The sequence below is a fragment of the Pseudophryne corroboree genome, chromosome 9, assembly GCF_028390025.1.
Source record: "Pseudophryne corroboree isolate aPseCor3 chromosome 9, aPseCor3.hap2, whole genome shotgun sequence".
Taxonomy (NCBI): Eukaryota; Metazoa; Chordata; class Amphibia; order Anura; family Myobatrachidae; genus Pseudophryne; species Pseudophryne corroboree.
Window position 1 is genome coordinate 379655750 of NC_086452.1, and position 19277 is coordinate 379675026.

The window sequence follows — 19277 nt, forward strand, 5'->3', positions numbered from 1 at the left end:
CGGAAGAAACCCCCTTTTTTTCCCGTGTCCAGAATGATGCCTAAGAAAGGCAATCGGGTCGTTGGAACCAACTGCGACTTTGGTAGATTGAGAATCCAGCCGTGCTGCTGCAACACCCCCAGGGAGAGTGATACGCTGTTCAGCAACTGTTCTCTCGATCTCGCTTTTATCAGGAGATCGTCCAAGTACGGGATAATTGTGACTCCCTGCTTGCGCAGGAGCACCATCATTTCCGCCTTTACCTTGGTGAAAATCCTCGGGGCCGTGGAAAGCCCAAACGGCAACGTCTGAAATTGGTAATGACAATCCTGTACAGCAAATCTCAGGAACACCTGATGAGGAGGATATATGGGGACATGAAGGTATGCATCTTTAATGTCCAGGGACACCATATAATCCCCCCCCTCCAGGCTAGCGATGACCGCTCTGAGCGATTCTATCTTGAATTTGAACCTTTTCAAGTATAGGTTTAAGGATTTTAAATTCAGAATGGGTCTGACCGAACCGTCCGGTTTCGGGACCACAAACAGGGTTGAGTAGTACCCCATCCCCTGTTGAAGCAGGGGAACTTTGACCACCATGTGTTGACAACACAGTTTTTGAATTGCATTTAAAACTACCTCCCTCTCTGGGGATGCAGCTGGTAGGGCCGATTTGAAAAACCGGCGAGGAGGCACCTCTTCCAATTCCAGCTTGTAACCCTGGGAAACAATGTCTATTGCCCAGGGATCCACCTGTGATTGAACCCAGACGTGGCTGAAAAGTCGAAGACGTGCCCCCACTGGGGCGGACTCCCTCAGCGGAGCCCCAGCGTCATGCGGTGGATTTAGTAGAAGCCGGGGAGGACTTCTGCTCCTGGGAACTAGCTGTAGTTGGCAGCTTTTTCCCTCTGCCCTTACCTCTGGTGAGAAAGGAAGATCCCCGTACTCTTTTGGATTTATGCGACCGAAAGGACTGCATCTGATAATGTGGCGTTTTCTTTGGCTGTGAGGAAACATAAGGTAAAAAAGTGGATTTACCTGTAGTAGCTGTGGAAACCAGGTCCATGAGACCTTCCCCAAATAAGTCCTCACCCTTGTAAGGCAAAACCTCCATATGCCTCTTTGAGTCGGCATCACCCATCCATTGGCGGGTCCACAGGGCTCACCTAGCAGAAATCGCCTTGGCGTTGGCTCTGGAACCCGGTAGGCCAACGTCTCTCTGAGCATCTCTCATATATAGGACAGCATCCTTAATATGACCCAAGGTCAACAAAATGGTATCCTTATCCAGTGTATCAATTTCAGCAGACAAGGTATCTGTCCACGCTGCTACAGCGCTACAAACCCAAGCCGACACTATCGCCAGTCTGAGTAATGTACCAGTATGTGTGTATATTGACTTCAAGGTAGTCTCCTGCCTGCGATCAGCAGGATCATTGAGGGTTGCGGTATCTTGAGATGGCAGCGCCACCTTTTTGGATAAGCGCGTCAATGCTTTGTCCACCCTGGGGGAGGATTCCCACCGTATCCTGTCCTTAGCCGGGAAAGGATATGCCATAAGAATCCTTTTGGGAATCTGCAGTTTCTTGTCTGGAGTTTCCCAAGCCCTTTCAAACAACTCATTTAGCTCATGTGAAGGGGGGAAAGTAACCTCAGGTTTCTTTTCTTTAAACATGTGGACCCTCGTGTCCGGTACAGAGGGGTCATCTGTGATATGCAACACATCTTTTATTGCAATAATCATATAATGAATACTTTTCGCCAATTTTGGCTGCAACCTCGCATCATCGTAGTCGACACTGGAGTCAGAATCCGTGTCGGTATCAGTGTCTACTATTTGGGATAGTGGGCGCTTCTGAGACCCAGAAGGGCCCTGTGACATAGTGAAAGGCAGGGATTGACTCCCTGTACTTTCCCTGGACTTCGCTTTCTCCAACCTTTTGTGTAATAAATTCACATTTGCATTTAAAACATTCCACATGTCCACCCAATCAGGTGTCGGCATTGCCGACGGAGACACCACACTCATTTGCTCCACCTCCTCCCTAGAAGAGCCTTCCGCTTCAGACATGCCGACACACACGTACCGACACCCCACACACTCAGGGAAATCTCTAATCTGGAGACAGGTCCCCAACAAGGCCCTTTGGAGAGACAGAGAGAGAGTATGCCAGCACACACCCAGCGCCAATGACCCTGGAAACACAATTCCCAGATATATATAGCGCTTTTTTTTGTATATACTGACTGCGCCAAAATTATGTGCCCCCCCCCCCCTCCTTTAAAGCCCTCTGTCACCGTGTTCAGCAGGGGAAAGTCCGGGGAGCCAGCTTCTCAGCAGCGTGCTGTGGAGAAAATGGCGCTGGTTAGTGCTGTGGGATCAAGCTCCGCCCCCTCAGCGGCGGGCTTCAGTCCCGCTCAAAATACAAAAAACCTGGCGGGGGATTGTATATAATAATGCCACAGCTTAATATACAATTATTTATGCCAGCCAAGAGGATTATTGCTGCCCAGGGCGCCCCCCCCTGCGCCTTGCACCCATCCGTGCCTGTATCGTGTGTGTGTGTGGGAGCAAAGGCGCTGCGCGTTACCGCTGCGCGTTACCGCTGCACGTTACCTCAGTGAAGATCCGAAGTCTTCTGCCCCTGTGAAGTCTTCTTTCTTCGTATACTCACCCGGCTTCTATCTTCCGGCTCTGCAAGGAGGATGGCGGCGCGGCTCTGGGACGAACGGCTAGGGTGAGACCTGCGTTCCGATCCCTCTGGAGCTAATGGTGTCCAGTAGCCTAAGAAGCAGAGCCTATCACTGAAGTAGGTCTGCTTCTCTCTCCTCAGTCCCACAATGCAGGGAGCCTGTTGCCAGCAGGACTCCCTGAAAATAAAAAACCTAACAAAATTCTTTTTTACAGAGAAACTCAGGAGAGCTCTCCTGAAAGCACCCAGTCTCCTCTGGGCACAGGATCTAACTGAGGTCTGGAGGAGGGACATAGAGGGAGGAGCCAATGCACACCCATTCTAAAGTTTCTTTATAGTGCCCATGTCTCCTGCGGAGCCCGTCTATTCCCCATGGTCCTTATGGAGTCCCCAGCATCCTCTAGGACGTAAGAGAAATCCTATTTTCTCTTTGGTACTTGGGGATACTGGAAATCCATTTAGTACCATGGGGAAGTACCAAAGCTCTCAAACCGGGTGGGAGAGTGCTGAGGTTCCTGTAGAACTGAATGACCAAACTGAAAGTCCTCAGAGTCCAAAGTATCAAACTTGTAAAACTTTGCAAACGTGTTCGAACCTGACCAAGTAGCTGCTCGGCAGAGCTATAAAGCCGAGACACCCCGGGCAGTCGCCCAAGAAGAACCCACCAACCTAGTAGAGTGGGCCTGTGCAGATTTTGGAACTGACAATCCTGCTGTGAAAAAAGCATGCCACGGCCGCAGGGATCAGTATAAAAGTGTCCCCCGGCTGTGGCATTATCTTCTCGGCTAGTGGAGCCTGGTGCTGGTTTTAAAAATACGGGGGACCCCTACGTCTTTTGTCCCCTGTATTTTTGGAACCAGGGCCGGCCCAAGAGCCCGGTGCTAGATGTCTAAATACAGGGGGACCCCAGTAAATTTTTCCCCGGTATTTAAACAACCAGGACCGGCTCAAAGAGCCCGAGGCTGGTTATGCTTAGGAGGGGGGACCCCATGCAATTTTTTTTAACACTTTTAACTCTTTTAACTTTTAATACTGTACACAATGAAGCCCTGCATGGATCTCACTGATCCAGCCGGGCTTCACTGTGTTATGTCCGGCAGTGTTTTACTCATCACTCCCGTAAAACACTGCCCGACAATACGAATAACATCGACATCGGAAAATGCGAAAAAGCAAAACTCGGCATCTTAGTAAATCCCCGAAAATGATTTCAAAAAGTTGCAGAAAAATACGACCAATAAAATTCGAGTTCAAACTCCCACCAATTCGGCAGAAACACTAATCTTAGTAAAACAATACCCCTAGGAGACGTCCCAGATGAATTTCCACCGCAAAATATTGTCTGCTCTCACACCAAAAGACATAGGAGGTCATTCCGAGTTGATCGCTAGCTGCCGTTGTTCGCAGCGCAGTGATCAGGCTAGAAATTGGCATTTCAACACATGCGTATGCACCGCAATGAGCAGGCACGTCGTACGGGTACATTGAGCATCGTGGGTTTGCACAGAGTGCAACGAACATTCCAGTCGCACGGCCGAACGCAGGAAGATTGACACGAAGTGGGCATTTCTGGATGTCAACTGACCGTTTTCAGGGAGTAATTAGAAAAACACAGACGTGGCTGGGCGTTCGCTAGGCGGGTGTGTGACATCAAAAGCTATCCCTCCGTCATTAGAATAAATGCACACAAAGAGTAACTACAGGGCTGGTCTTGTTTTGCACAAAACGATTTTGCAGGCGCTCTGCTGCACAAGCGTTCGCACTTCTGCAAAGCGAAAATACACTCCCCAGTGGGCGGCGACAATGCGTTTGCACAGCTGCTAAAAACTGCTAGCGAGCGATCAACTCGGAATGACCCCATACTTCTTCCATACACGGTGGTAGTGTTTAGACATTACCCCCTTCCTGGCTTGGATCATTTTCGGGATGACCTTGTCAGGAATCCCTCTCCGGGCTAGAATCAGCTGTTCAACTTCCATGCCGTTAAACGTAGCCGCAATTAGTCTTGATAGACAAACGGGCTCTGTTGCAGAAGATCATCGCGAAGAAGTAGAGGCCACGAATCTTTGATCAGCATTTCAAGAAGATCTGCATACCAGGCCCTTCGAGGCCTGTCCAGAGCAATGAGGATTGCTTGAACCTTTCCCCTTTTTATTCTCTTTAGAATTCTTGGGATCAGAGGATGTGGCGGAAACACGTACACCAGCTGGTAGACCCACGGAGTTGTCAGAGTGTCCAGAGCCGGCCCTAACCAATATGATGCCCTAGGCAATATTTTGGCTGGTGCCCCCTAGCACTGCCACTAGTTCTGCAGCAAATGCCTGGCATGAGTCAGCCGGCAGCTCTGCTAACGTCGGGCGCCTTTTGTTTATAAAAAATGCATCTTATTTGCATTACTATGTTGCTAGGATGCACAAGCAGCTTCTGCTGATTAAAATGATATGCGGCATGTCTATATTCTGTGTGTGACTGCGGCTGTATCTGCATACGAAATGCTACATTACATTGATTTCCAGGATTACACGCAATGTAGCATTTCGTATGCAGATACAGCCGTAGTCACACACAGAATATAGGCATGCCGCATATCATTTTAATCAGCAGAAGCTGCTGGTGCCCCTAAGCATACCAAATGCCCTAGGCATTTGCCTAGTTTGCCTATGCCTAAGGCCGGCTCTGAGAGTCTCTACCACCACTGCTTGTGGGTCCCTCGACCTGGAACAGTTCCGCTTGAGCTTCTTGTTGAGTTGAGAGGCCATCATGTCGATCTGTGGATATCTCTACCAACATGTCAACCACCGGAACACCTCCGGCTGGAGGCCCCACTCCCCCGGGTGCAGGTCGTGTCTGCTGAAGAAGACTGCTTACCAGTTGTCTACTCCCGGAATGAACACCGCCGACAATGCCACAGCGTGTTTTTCCGCCCAGAGGAGAATTCTTGACACCTCTGACATTGCTGCTCTGCTTTTCGTTCCGCCCTGTCGGTTTATGTACGTTACTGCTGTTACATTGTTCAAATCCGAACCTCCGATCCTGGATGAGGTAAGACATCTGTAGCCACCGCAGAAGGGAGATTCTTGCTCTTGGCAACAGACAGATCCCCTGGTGCATGTGAAGATGCAATCTGTACCATTTGTCCAACAGATCCAGCTGGAAGGGCCTCGCATGAAACCTTCTGTATCTCGTAAGGGGCCACCATTTTCCCCAGAAGGCGAATGCACAGATGCACCAAGATCCGGTTTGGCTTCAGGACAGCCCGAACCATCGACTGGATTACCATAGCCTCCTGCAAGGGAAGGAACACTCTCTGAGACTCTGTGTCCTGTATCATTCCCAGGAAAGGAAGCCTCTGCGTGGGTTCCAGGTGAGATTTTGGTAAGTTCAGAATCCACACCGTGATCCAGGAGTAGTCTGGTTGAGAGGCCAGTGCTGTCCAACAACCGCTCCCTAGACGGTGCCTTTATCAGAAGATCATCCAGGTACGGAATTAAATTCACTCCTTGTTTGCAGAGTAGGAACATTATCTCTGCCATTACTTTGGTGAACACTCTTGGTGCCGTGGAGAGACCAAATGGCAGGGCCTGGATCTGGTAGGGGCAGTCCTGTAGTGCAAACCGTAGATAAGCCTGATGAGGCGGCCAGATCGGAGTGTGAAGGTACGCATCCTTGATATCCAGAAACACTAGGAATTCCCCCTCCTCCAGACCTGAGATCACCGCTCTCAGAAACGCCATCTTGAATTTGAACACTCGTAAGTACGGGTTCAACAACTTGAGGTTCAAAATCGGTCTTGCCGAACCTTCCGGTTTCGGTACTGCAAACCAGTTTGAATAATATCCCTTGTTTTGCAGATGAGGTAGAACTGGAACAACTGTACCAGTTTTTGAATGGCGTCCTGTAAGGTTATACTTGCCCCTTGTGAAACTGGTAAGCCTGAATTGAAGAATCTGTGAGGTGTGAGCTCCTGAAACTCCAGTCTGTAGCCCTGATAAATAAGATTTATGACCCAGGGATCCTGGCACGAACCTGTCCAGATGTGACTGAAAAATTTTAGTCGGGCTCCCACCCGCCAGTCTTCCAGGCATCGCGTTCCACCGTCATGCTGAAGACTTTGAGGAAGCAGAGTGTAACTGGGGTATTCTTTTAGACAATTTGATACTGCGCAAACACCAACAGAGCAGCCTACAAGGAAAAAGCAAACCCCACGGAGTTTCTCTCCAAAAAACCCCAAACAACAATAGACGTAAATAGAAGGGTTGGGGATGCGTTCCTTCTGGCGCTACTGACACACTTAAAACAAGTGAAATCACAGTCACAAACTTAATTAGGCATAAGACAAATATATATATATATATATATATATATATATATATATAAATAATATAACATCCCTTATCTTAAAATAGATATCCAGAGGATTCGTTCTCAGTTGGGTATGATTATTCCGTTCATAAATTCACATGTGAAAAAAAGAAAAGGTATCATGTGTAGTACAGTTACAACAATTTTAATACTGACATACAATCATGACATATGGAACAAAACATATGAGGACTGGCACAGTCCTATGTGGAGGAGAATTCAGAATAATTACCAGCAGGTCTGAGAACTATTAATAGCTCTCAAACAAGTTCTTTAAAAGTTCCCAATCGCCTCTCCGGAAAAAGCAGACTGGAGCCTGTTCCTGGTAATAATTCAGCAATCCAGATGTAATAGCAGAAGCTGCACTGCAGACCCCTCAATAACCAACGCGTTTCCACCTGCTTTGCTGCAGGTCTTTTTCAAGGTGAGATGAGGGGCAGTCTGGTAGTCCAGAATTTAAATCACTGTTCCACCAATCCTGGTTCTAATAGATTAATTAAACACAGTTGTGTACATTACTCCAGTTGTCATGGATACAGAGGGCCAATCATGATTGCGTCGCGTCATTTCCGGGATTCTATACACTATATAATGATAGTTTCCCATATTGACATCAAGAGGCTCTCGCCGCCCACTTCTGCCAGCCACCCCCGGATGCATCTGCCAGCCGGAGCCGGGGCTGGAAATCCATCTGATATCACCGTCCGTTTCCGCCCACCCGATCCGGCTACGTCCGTCAGCCGGAACCGGAAGTCCCGGCCGTCAGCTTCCGCCAATCACGCTACTCGCGTCCTCACCAACCAAAGCTGGAAGTCCTATGGCGTTCTATGGCTCCCGTTTCTGCCAGCCATCCTGATCGCATATTTGCCAATCAAACCCGGAACTGTCCCTCCGCAAACATCTCAGACCTCACGTACCTCATATTTCATACAGGTTACGTGCATAATTGTAAACTTAAAGAATAAAAACATAAGTGAATGTTTATTTTCAGCTCCTATCCGGATACACTTAAAATTAAAAACAGCATAAATTAGCATAAATAAGCTTAACATTAAATATCAAAGATATTAAAATGCCATAAGAGGAAAAAATCATAAAAACCATTTTAACTCAAAATCATTATTCAATCCAGATGGATGCAATGTATTAAATTCATATATAGCCTGCATTTCTTTTTTTGCCAAAATTGACATGATATCCTTTTGTCTATTGGTACATTTAATTAATCTAAACCCTGCAAATCTGATTACATGTTTTAAAGAGCTATTGTGATAAGTTTTAAAATGATTGGACAGAGCATGTGTGGTTAGGCCATTTTTTTTATGTTTCTGCAATGCTCACTTATCCGTATTTTAAGTGGTCTGGTGGTACGTCCAATATAAAATAAATGGCAGGAACATTCAATAAAATATAGAACATTCTTGACATTGCAAGTAATGAAATCATAAATTTTAGCAGTTTTTCCATTGATGCATACTGTATCCAATTTTTTTGAGCCGTCATTTTTTATTTCCCTGCACCCGATACAGATCCCACAACGGTGGAACCCTTTTGTTAATATCCTGCCTTCTCTTCTTTTCGGGGGGAGATAGCTTCTTACCAGGGAGTTTCTTAAATTCGGGGCTTTTCTATAAATAAAAACAGGACGGTCCGGGATCATATTGCCGACCACTGGGTCCTTCTTTAGGATATTCCAGTTTTTTCTAAACGACCTTTCTAATAACTTATGTTGTGTGTTAAAACTGGTAATAAAAGCCCATTCATAATTCTTTTTCCTGTTTCTTTGTGGTTTTGATTCGTTATTTAAAAGAGTTTTTCTATCTAATGACTCCACATCAGACATAGCTTGCTCAATCTTTTCTCTATCATAACCACTTTTTTCAAATCTGCACTTTAAGTCATTCACTTGTTGATGATATACATTATCATTCGTGCAGTTTCTTTTACATCTTTTTAATTGACCTTGTGGAATTGAATTTAGCCAATTCGGATGATGACAACTATTTATATTGATGTAGGCCTGAAAATCTGTCTGTTTGATAAAAGTTCTAGTACAGAATTTCCCATCATCTTGTGAGAGGGTGATGTCTAAAAAATTAACCTCCTTGTAATCTATACTAAACGTTAACTGTATATTCAAATCGTTTTCATTTAAATATTTACAGAACAAATCCAGGGTTTCCCTGTCCCCTCTCCAAATAAAAAGGATATCATCGATATACCTTCTCCGGGACTCCATGTTCGCTCCAAATGGGTTCTTGGTCCAGATGCAATCTGCTTCCCATTGACCCATGAAGATGTTTGCATAGCTTGGAGCGAACCTGGTGCCTATGGCTGTACCGACCTTCTGGATAAAAAAATCCCTTTCTAATATAAAATAATTGTTATTCAAAATAAAATGGATTCCCTCTAGAATAAATTGTTGTAAATTTTCCCCTAAAGTGCTGTTGTGCAGGGCATTCGTGACTGCTCTAATTCCAGCCTGATGTGCAATAATAGAATAAAGTGACTTAACATCAGCCGTAACTAATATTAAATTCTCTTCCCACGGAATCGTGGATAGAAGATTCAAAAGATCTTTTGTATCCTTTAGGTTTGAAGTATTTTTTAACACCAATGGCTGCAAAAAAATAATCAATATACTCTGATAAATTCGCTGTTATTGACTCTATTCCGGAGACTATAGGCCTACCCGGGGGGTTGGTAGGGTCTTTGTGTACTTTAGAGAGCAGGTACATGGTGGGCACTATTGGTTTCTCATTTATGAGAAATTTCACCTCACTTTCCTCCAGTACGCCTATGTCACTAAATTTCTTCACGAGTTCTTTAAAACTTATATTGATCATCTCTGTGGGATCCGACCTGAGTTTTTGATAAGTGTAGCGGTCTTCTAAATGGGTATCTATACCCTTTGTGTACCACTCCCTATCCATTACCACTACCCCCCCCCCCCCTTTGTCCGCAGGCTTGATGACTATTTCTGTGTTCTGTTTTAAATCCTTAAGTGATGCCCTCTCTTTTGAGGTAAAATTATATTTTATTCCTGTGGGTTTAAATTCTCTAACATCTTCCTGTACCAATTGACAAAAGGTGTCAATAAAATTCCCCTTAACGTGGGCAGGATAAAAGACGGACTTCGGTCCGGAAGGTGTATGGTCCGTCATTTCCATATTCCCTAATTCTTCTACTGATTCTTTTGATAAAAATAATTTTTTAATGCATAATTTCCATATAAATTTGTGGATATCAACAAAAGTCTCGAATTTATTGATCGGTATAGCAGGGGCATATTTAAGGCCTTTTTCTAGGACTTTCTTCTCATTTTCTGTGAGCTAATATTAAAAATTTTAATCCCTTTTACCTCCTCATTACTTTCCTTATTAGTTCCAGACATTTCTGCATCTTGTGTGGGGATTTCCTGAAGGACCTGGGTTTCTAGAGATCCTCTGCCAGTTAGAAACCGGTATGGGGTCTTTAATGATAATCACAGGGAGACTCATTTTTTAGGGGACAGAAGGAGGAGAAGGAACAGAACACAGAAATAGTCATCAAACCTGCGGACAAACGGGGGGGGGGTAGTGGTAATGGATATCGAGTGGTACACAAAGGGTATAGATACCCATTTAGAAGACCGCTACACTTATCAAAAACTCAGGTCGGATCCCACAGAGAGGATCAATATAAGTTTTAAAGAACTTGTGAAGAAATTTAGTGACATAGGCGTACTGGAGGAAAGTGAGGTGAAATTTCTCATAAATGAGAAACCAATAGTGCCCACCATGTACCTGCTCCCTAAAGTACACAAAGACCCTACCAACCCCCCGGGTAGGCCTATAGTCTCCGGAATAGAGTCAATAACCGTGAAATTATCAGAGTATATCGATTATTTTTTGCAGCTGTTGGTGTTAAAAAATACTTTACACCTATAGGATACAAAAGATCTTTTGAATCTTCTATCCACGATTCCGTGGGAAGATAATTTAATATTAGTTACGGCTGATGTTAAGTCACTTTACTCTATTATTGCACATCAGGCTGGAATTAGAGCAGTCACAAATGCCCTGCACAACAGCACTTTAGGGGAAAATTTACAACAATTTATTCTAGAGGGAACCCATTTTATTTTGAATAACAATTATTTTATGGTAGAAAGGGATTTTTTTATGCAGAAGGTCAGTACAGCCATGGGCACCAGGTTCGCTCCAAGCTACGCAAACATCTTCATGGGTCAATGGGAAGCAGATTGCATCTGGACCCAGATCCTATTTGGAGCAAACCTGGTGTCCCGGAGAAGGTATATCGATGATATCCTTTTTATTTGGAGAGGGGACAGGGAAACCCTGGATTTGTTCTGTAAATATTTAAATGAAAACGATTTGAATATACAGTTAACGTTTAGTATAGATTACAAGGAGGTTAATTTTTCAGACATCACCCTGTCACAAGATGATGGGAAATTCTGTACTAGAACTTTTATCAAACAGACAGATTTTCAGGCCTACATCAATATAAATAGTTGTCATCATCCCAATTGGCTAAATTCAATTCCACAAGGTCAATTAAAAAGATGGAAAAGAAACTGCATGAATGATAATGTATATCATCAACAAGCGAATGACTTAAAGTGCAGATTTGAAAAAAGTGGTTATGATAGAGAAAAGATTGAGCAAGCTATGTCTGATGTGGAGTCATTAGATAGAAAAACTCTTTTAAATAACGAATCAAAACCACAAAGAAACAGGAAAAAGAATTATGAATGGGCTTTTATTACCAGTTTTAACACACAACATAAGTTATTAGAAAGGTCGTTTAGAAAAAACTGGAATATCCTAAAGAAGGACCCAGTGGTCGGCAATATGATCCCGGACCGTCCTGTTTTTATTTATAGAAAAGCCCCGAATTTAAGAAACTCCCTGGTAAGAAGCTATCTCCCCCCGAAAAGAAGAGAAGGCAGGATATTAACAAAAGGGTTCCACCATTGTGGGATCTGTATCGGGTGCAGGGAAATAAAAAATGACGGCTCAAAAAAATTGGATACAGTATGCATCAATGGAAAAACTGCTAAAATTTATGATTTCATTACTTGCAATGTCAAGAATGTTCTATATTTTATTGAATGTTCCTGCCATTTATTTTATATTGGATGTAACACCAGACCACTTAAAATACGGATAAGTGAGCATTGCAGAAACATAAAAAATGGCCTAACCACACATGCTCTGTCCAATCATTTTAAAACTTATCACAATAGCTCTTTAAAACATGTAATCAGATTTGCAGGGTTTAGATTAATTAAATGTACCAATAGACAAAAGGATATCATGTCAATTTTGGCAAAAAAAGAAATGCAGGCTATATATGAATTTAATACATTGCATCCATCTGGATTGAATAATGATTTTTAGTTAAAATGGTTTTTATGATTTTTACCTCTTATGGCATTTTAATATCTTTGATATTTAATGTTAAGATTATTTATGCTAATTTATGCTGTTTTTAATTTTTAATGTATCCGGATAGGAGCTGAAAATAAACATTCACTTATGTTTTTATTCTTTAAGTTTACAATTATGCACGTAACCTGTATGAAATATGAGGTACGTGAGGTCTGAGATGTTTGCGGAGGGACACTTCCGGGTTTGATTGGCAAATATGCGATCAGAATGGTTGGCAGAAACGGGAGCCATAGAAAGCCAGAGGACTTCCAGCTTTGGTTGGCGAGGATGCGAGTAGCGTGGTTGGCGGAAGCTGACGGCCGGGACTTCCAGTTCCGGCTGACGGACGTAGCCGGACCGGGTGGGCGGAAACGGACGGTGATATCAGATGGATTTCCAGCTCCGGCTGGCAGATGCGTCCGGGGGTGGCTGGCGGAAGTGGGCGGCGAGAGCCTCTGGATGTCAATATGGGAAACTATCATTATATAGTGTATAGAATCCCGGAAGTGATGCGACGCAATCAAGATTGGCCCTCTGTATCCATGACAACTGGAGTAATGTAAACAACTGTGTTTAATTAATCTATTAGAACCAGGATTGGTGGAACAGTGATTTAAATTCTGGACTAACAGACTGCCCCTTATCTCACCTTGAAAAAGACCTGCAGCAAAGCAGGTGGAAACGCGTTGGTTATTGAGGGGTCCGCAGTGCAGTTTCTGCTATTACATCTGGATTGCTGAATTATTACCAGGAACAGGCTCCAGTCTGCTTTTTCCAGAAAGGCGATTGGGAACTTTTAAAGAACTTGTTTGAGAGCTATTAATGGTTCTCAGACCTGCTGGTAATTATTCTGACTCTCCTCCACATAGGACTGTGCCAGTCCTCATATGTTTTGTTCCATATGTCATGATTGTATGTCAGTATTAAAATTGTTGTAACTGTACTACACATGATACCTTTTCTTTTTTTCACATGTGAATTTATGAACGGAATAATCATACCCACTGAGAACGAATCCTCTGGATATCTATTTTAAGATAAGGGATGTTATATTATTTATATATATATTTGTCTTATGCCTAATTAAGTTTGTGGCTGTGATTTCACTTGTTTTGAGTGTGTCAGTAGCGCCAGAAGGAACGCATCCCCAACCCTTCTATTTACGTCTTTTGAGGAAGCAGAGCATGAGCTCTGTTCCTGTGAACTGGCAGTTGCTGGTTTGCGGGGTTTACCTCTAGCACCTCTGGTGGCTGTAGAAGAACCTCTGGTTTTACCCTTAAACTTGGCAGTCCGAAAGGACTGTAGATTAGATCCTGAGTAGGCCTTCCTGGCTGGGGGAGCTGCAGAAGGAAGATAAGTGGACTTACCCGCAGTAGCTTTGGATATCCATTTGTCTAGTTCATCTCCAAATAAGGCCTCTCCTGTGAAGGGTAGGCCTTTCACGCCTTTCTGGATTCCACGTCAGCAGTCCACTGGCGTAGCCATAAGTCTCTGCATGCTGACACTGCCATAGCAGTAGTGCATGCATTAAGCAAGCCTATTTCTTTTATGGCTTCCACCATAAAATTCGCAGGGTCCTGTATATGTTGCAGGAGTAAAACAATCTCCCCCTGAGGCAAGGTATCTAACTCCTCAAGTAGGTTACCCGACCATTTGGCGATGGCCTTTGTAATCCACCCACATGCTATGGTGCGTCTCTGGGCCACCCCAGCAGCTGTATACAAAGATTTGAGTGTAGCCTTAATTCTCCGATCAGCCGTGTCTTTTAGGGAGGCTTCACCTGTGACAGGCAATACAATTTTCTGTGACAGCCTGGATACTGATGCATCCACTATCGGTGGATTTTCCCATTTTTTCCTATCCTCAGGAGGAAAAGGAAAAGATGATATCAACCTTTTAGGGATTTGAAATTAACCCACGGTTCTTCAAACAGGGTATGTTTCCTGTGTCAAAGGTAGTTCCTTTGACACAGGAAAAGTGGCTGAGGATTTCTTTTTTTATATTAAAATAAGATTCCTCAGTCTCCTCTGTCACCATATCAGGGATATGCAGAACTTCTCTGATAGCTTCTATGAGAGCCTCTATTCCCTGCGACAGAGAAGCCTCCCCCACATCCGAGTCTACCTCCCGCTACTCCATGTCTGACCCTTCATCATCAGAGTCAGACTGCAGGATATGGGCCAAAGGACGTTTTTGCGGACAAATGGCTGGGAACTGAGATGCTGGTTTGGGTACTGAGTCTCTTTTCATAAACTCAGTCATCGATTATCTTAAGTATTGCATCTCTTTCTCATTGCGGGACAATTCAGTAGAAATATTGGAAATCATTCACCTAATGGAGTCCAGCCAAGCGGGCTCAGCCTGCTAGCCTGGGAAGGTACACTGCACTGAGTATACTGTTGAGAACCCCCTGGAGAAGAGGAACACTGTACCTTACATGAAACACACTCTTTGTCTGACATACTGTGACAGTGACAGCACACACACTCAGGAACAGGTTAAATTCACAATTAACCCTCAAAGAGCCCTTCCAGGGAGACACAGAGATAGTATGGAGCCAGCAAACAGCGCCCTTACTGCTAATGCTAAGCTTAGCCGGGTCGCAGACTAAGTACCCAGATTGGGGACTTAGTACACTAGTAAGCGCTCCCCCCCTGCTATGACCCCCCGGTACCACTGAGGTAATCTGGAGTCTCTCCGGAGGAGCTGTGCGTCCCTGTCAGTCAGCGTCTGTGTCCACTGCAGAGGGAAAATGGCGCTGGTGAGCTGCTGGGTCCTCTCATAGTGAAACCCCACTCCTTCAATGGCGCACGGTCTTCCTGCACTTTTTACACTGGCTGAGGTAATTTTGTGCCTAAAATGGAGTCAGCCTTCTTTTAAGGCTGTAATGCCAGTCTGGGTACTGTGTACACATATAAAGTACTAAGACTCAGGTGGTCATTCCGAGTTGATCGCTAGCTGCTTTCATTCGCTCTGCAGCGATGAGGCAAAAAAACTGCACTTCTGCGCATGCATATACGGCGCAATGCGCACGCGCTTCGTACAATTGCAGCGAACGATGTAGTTTCACACAAGGTCTAGCGAAGCTTTTCAGTCGCACTGCAGGCCGCAGAGTGATTGACATGAAGTGGGTGTTTCTGAGTGTCAACTGACCGTTTTCAGGGAGTGTTTGGAAAAACCCAGGCGTGCAAGGAAAAACGCAGGCGTGGATGGGCGATCGCAGCGCGTGTTCTTGACGTCAAAACAGGAACCGAACAGTCTGAAGTGATCGCAAGCGCTAAGTAGGTATTGAGCTGCTCTAAAGCTGCACAAAACAAGTTTGCCGCCGCTCTGCGATCCTTTTGTCGCACTTCTGCTAAGCTAAAATACACTCCCAGTGGGAGGCGGCATAGTGTTTGCACGGCTGCTAAAAACTGCTAGCGAGCGAACAGCTCGGAATGACCACCTCAGTTCGCTCCCTCAGAAGCCGTGCGTCTGCACTGTGTACTGAGTCTGGAGACCCAGCCACCCATGTAGAAGCCGTGCGTCTCCGTACCCTCATGCCACCATAATGTCTTGCGACCCGCTAACCAGGGACGCCGGCTTAGTACTCACCACTCCTCTATCTTCTGGCTCTGTTAGGGGTGGCGGCGAGCTGTGGGAATGTACGCTCGCCGTGGTGGGGCTTGCGAATAGTTCCCTCAGGAGCTAGTGTCCTGTCAGTGGGGAACGGGACCATTCAAGAGGTTTCGCCGTTCCCTCCCCCTAAGTCCCATGAAGCAGGTAGGCTGGTGCTATCCAGTCCTGCTTGAAAATAACAAACAGATAAAATAAATGCAGAAAACTCTTCAGGAGCTTCCAGCGACATGTCCGGCTCCTCCGGGCACATTTTCTAAACTGAGTCTGGTAGGAGGGGCATAGAGGGAGGAGCCAGCGCACACTATCAAATTCTTATAGTGCCCATGGCTCAGAGTGGACACGTCTATACCCCATAGTACTAAATGGATTCCCAGTATCCCCAAGGACGTAAGAGAAATACGTTACAATAATAGGAGCTATACTCTTGCTAAATTCAAATTGCCACCCACAAACGCCCTCTTCCTGTCAATCTTCTTGCAATCTCTCGTGTTTTTGGATTTTTCACACCATCCCGTCACTCCCCGGCGCTCCCTGGTTTTGCGGACCATCGCGCCTTCGCATTGCGGTGCATATGCATGCGCTGTTCAGACCTGATCGCCCGCTGTGTGAAAACGCATAGCAATGATCAGGTCTGAATTAGCCCCATTGTCCAAAAGGGGACTGTTACTACAATGAGCCCTTCCCATTTCTGTATTTGTTCTGTTACATAATTTCAGTTTCTAGTATCTGCCATGTGAACGTTCTAGTTACTATATCTCTGAACTTGCAGTCACAGTTCACCGTGTGCTTATATTTGTTCAAATCTACTTACTGTTTGCCTACTACAGGATCCGTATCTGTAATGTCTCATTGCTCTTTAATGATTTTGCATTAACCATTACCTAGTCAGAGCTATATGCAGGGCCGGCTCTACCATTAGGCGGCTTTAGGCGGCTGCCGAGTGACGCCGGGCACTGGAGGGCACAAATGAAATCATCTAGCAAAAAACTGAAGGATATCTCTGTGTGCGGGACAGTAATGAACTTGCAGACGTGGGGTAGGAAAACAATAAGGAGCATACAAATATGTGTATATATGTATGTATAGAAACAAAAAGTTCAGCACTCACCAAAATGAGCTCACTTATCCTCACAACATCAATGAATAAATTAATAAATGATGGGGGTTTAGTTAGTGAATTGGCCAATGCACGGAAGCCTGCATACCGCTCGCCAAGGTACCCCACCTTCATGCAGGTCCTACACTATCACAAAATCATAAAAATTAAAACCTGGCAACTGTATCACATAATATAACTGCAAATATGCCCACTTGGTGTAAGGTGTACCTGCCATGAACTGCATGGCTTTTAAAAGGTACACTAGTCACCTGACACTGGCTGATAAATTACTAAAGGGCAGCTGACACAGGTTTAAGATAATTGGGGTGCATGAACAAAGTTTGTGGCCACAGTTAATGAGTTAACCAAGGATTAACCCTGGAATATACCAGCAAATAGAAAACCACAGCACTCGCCACCCCAGAAGCGGGGTGCAGTATATATGTATGTATACACACACAATTAACGGGATGTAGTTGGCATCCTGTCGGATGGGATGCCTGCCTTCAGAATACCGGCGCCAGAATACCAACACCTGTCAGAATGCCAAAGCCAGAATACCGACAGTTTTATATCTGTTTGTATATTGCAGGGATAATCTTTGGTCAACTGTGGCCATAAGGTGGGGTACCTTGGCGATCGGTTTGCAGGCTTCTGTGCATTGGTCAATTCACTAACTAAACCCCCATCATTTATTTACTGATGTGGTGAGGATAAGTGAGCTGGCTATGGTGAGTGCTGAATTTTCTGTTTGTGTGTGTGTGTGTGTGTGTGTGTGTATATATATAGTGGCAGGAGAGGTACTTTGCCACCTGTAAGCTACACACAGGGTCCTGGGAATGGATGGGAAGTGTGGTTGGACCAGGTTCCCATCCATTTGGCCCAGACCAGGTCTTATAGGCTTCTTAGCCCAAGAAGCTGCTTCATCAGCCAGGACCTGGGTGCTGGGTTTAAAGCAGAGTCTCTCCCATGAGTCAGGGTTCCTGAAGGCAGTTAGTGTCCAGGTGATAGGCCTGCTAGGGACAGTGGGATCCGGAGGGCTGTGCCACTAGTGTCAGGCTGCCAGGACCTGAAGGGTTCCTTATTAAGTAAGAGGGAGTGAGGCAGGGCCTAACCTCCCTGGTAGTTTATACTAAAGACAGTGATCTTTGTTTTATGTATATATTTGTTTTTGAGCTACCTGAATAAAAGGTATTTGTTGTTTTTGCACAAGCCTGGAGTCAGTCACTGGTGGAATTTTTGTAGCAGAGCACATTCTAGCAAGACTCCTGTTACAAATGGCGCCTAACGTGGGGCGCCTTCTGCTAGTCATGTTACACGTGGCAGAGGACCCAACAGCCGCAAGGTAGCGGCACACATACCAGCGAGCTCCAGACCAAGCTGAACTCGTGGACATCAGTACCAGACCAAGGGTGTTGTGAGTAGTGGTTAAAACCAACCTTAAGGGGTAAAAATAATTATATGTTTTGTTTAAACTGAATGTTTTTGATTTTGGTGCAAAGGTTTGCATTGGCAGCAAAGAGTTTAAACAGGGTGCATGGCCTGTTCTGTCTTATATGCTTTGCACCATTCATTAAAAGTAGCTGTGCTGATTTGCTCTTATGGGGTTTCAAGCAGCTGATAATTTATGACTGAATTTCTTTTCTAAGCTTATTTTTTACCTGTGCCTGCAAAATCTGGTAATGGGAGTCTAGTGTCCCTGTTAATTAGCTCATTAAGACCAATCAAGCAAAGTTTAAACCTTTTATAAATGTGGTTCTATTTAAATAGAGAATAGAGAAATTTGATTGGCACTATGTGTTCCAGCAATCCCTGAGTTCTGATTTTAAGAGCCTGAAGGGAGACGTTATTTATTTGCACTACCAGTGTAAGGTATTTGGGACCACTATGTACATGCTACCTTTCAGTGCTTTGTTAAAAGCTTAATCTGTGCTAAAAAGAAAAAAGGAATGTTTCTTTTCCCTTTCACTTACAGTTTTCAAAGGTGACAGGGTGAATAAAGATTTTCAGATATACAGCATATTCTGAAGTGTCTATTCAAATGGGTAACAAAAAGAGAATACATGCTAAAAAAACAAAAGGGGTGACA

At 44.7% G+C, this 19277-nt stretch overlaps 1 protein-coding gene across 3 annotated transcripts in view; it reads left to right on the forward strand.

The window, feature by feature from the left end:
- The window catches only part of PPARG (peroxisome proliferator activated receptor gamma), a 330251-nt gene that overhangs the window by 156883 nt on the left and 154091 nt on the right, over positions 1-19277 (forward strand). Inside the window, exon 1 of one of the 3 annotated variants that reach the window (XM_063940777.1) lies at positions 18182-18635. The exons of 1 other annotated variant lie outside the window; for it this stretch is intronic. The gene's annotated coding sequence lies outside the window, so the exon portion shown is untranslated. Of the gene's footprint in view, positions 1-18181; positions 18636-19277 lie in introns of those variants that run through there. One more of the 3 variants, XM_063940776.1, reaches the window with a different exon arrangement.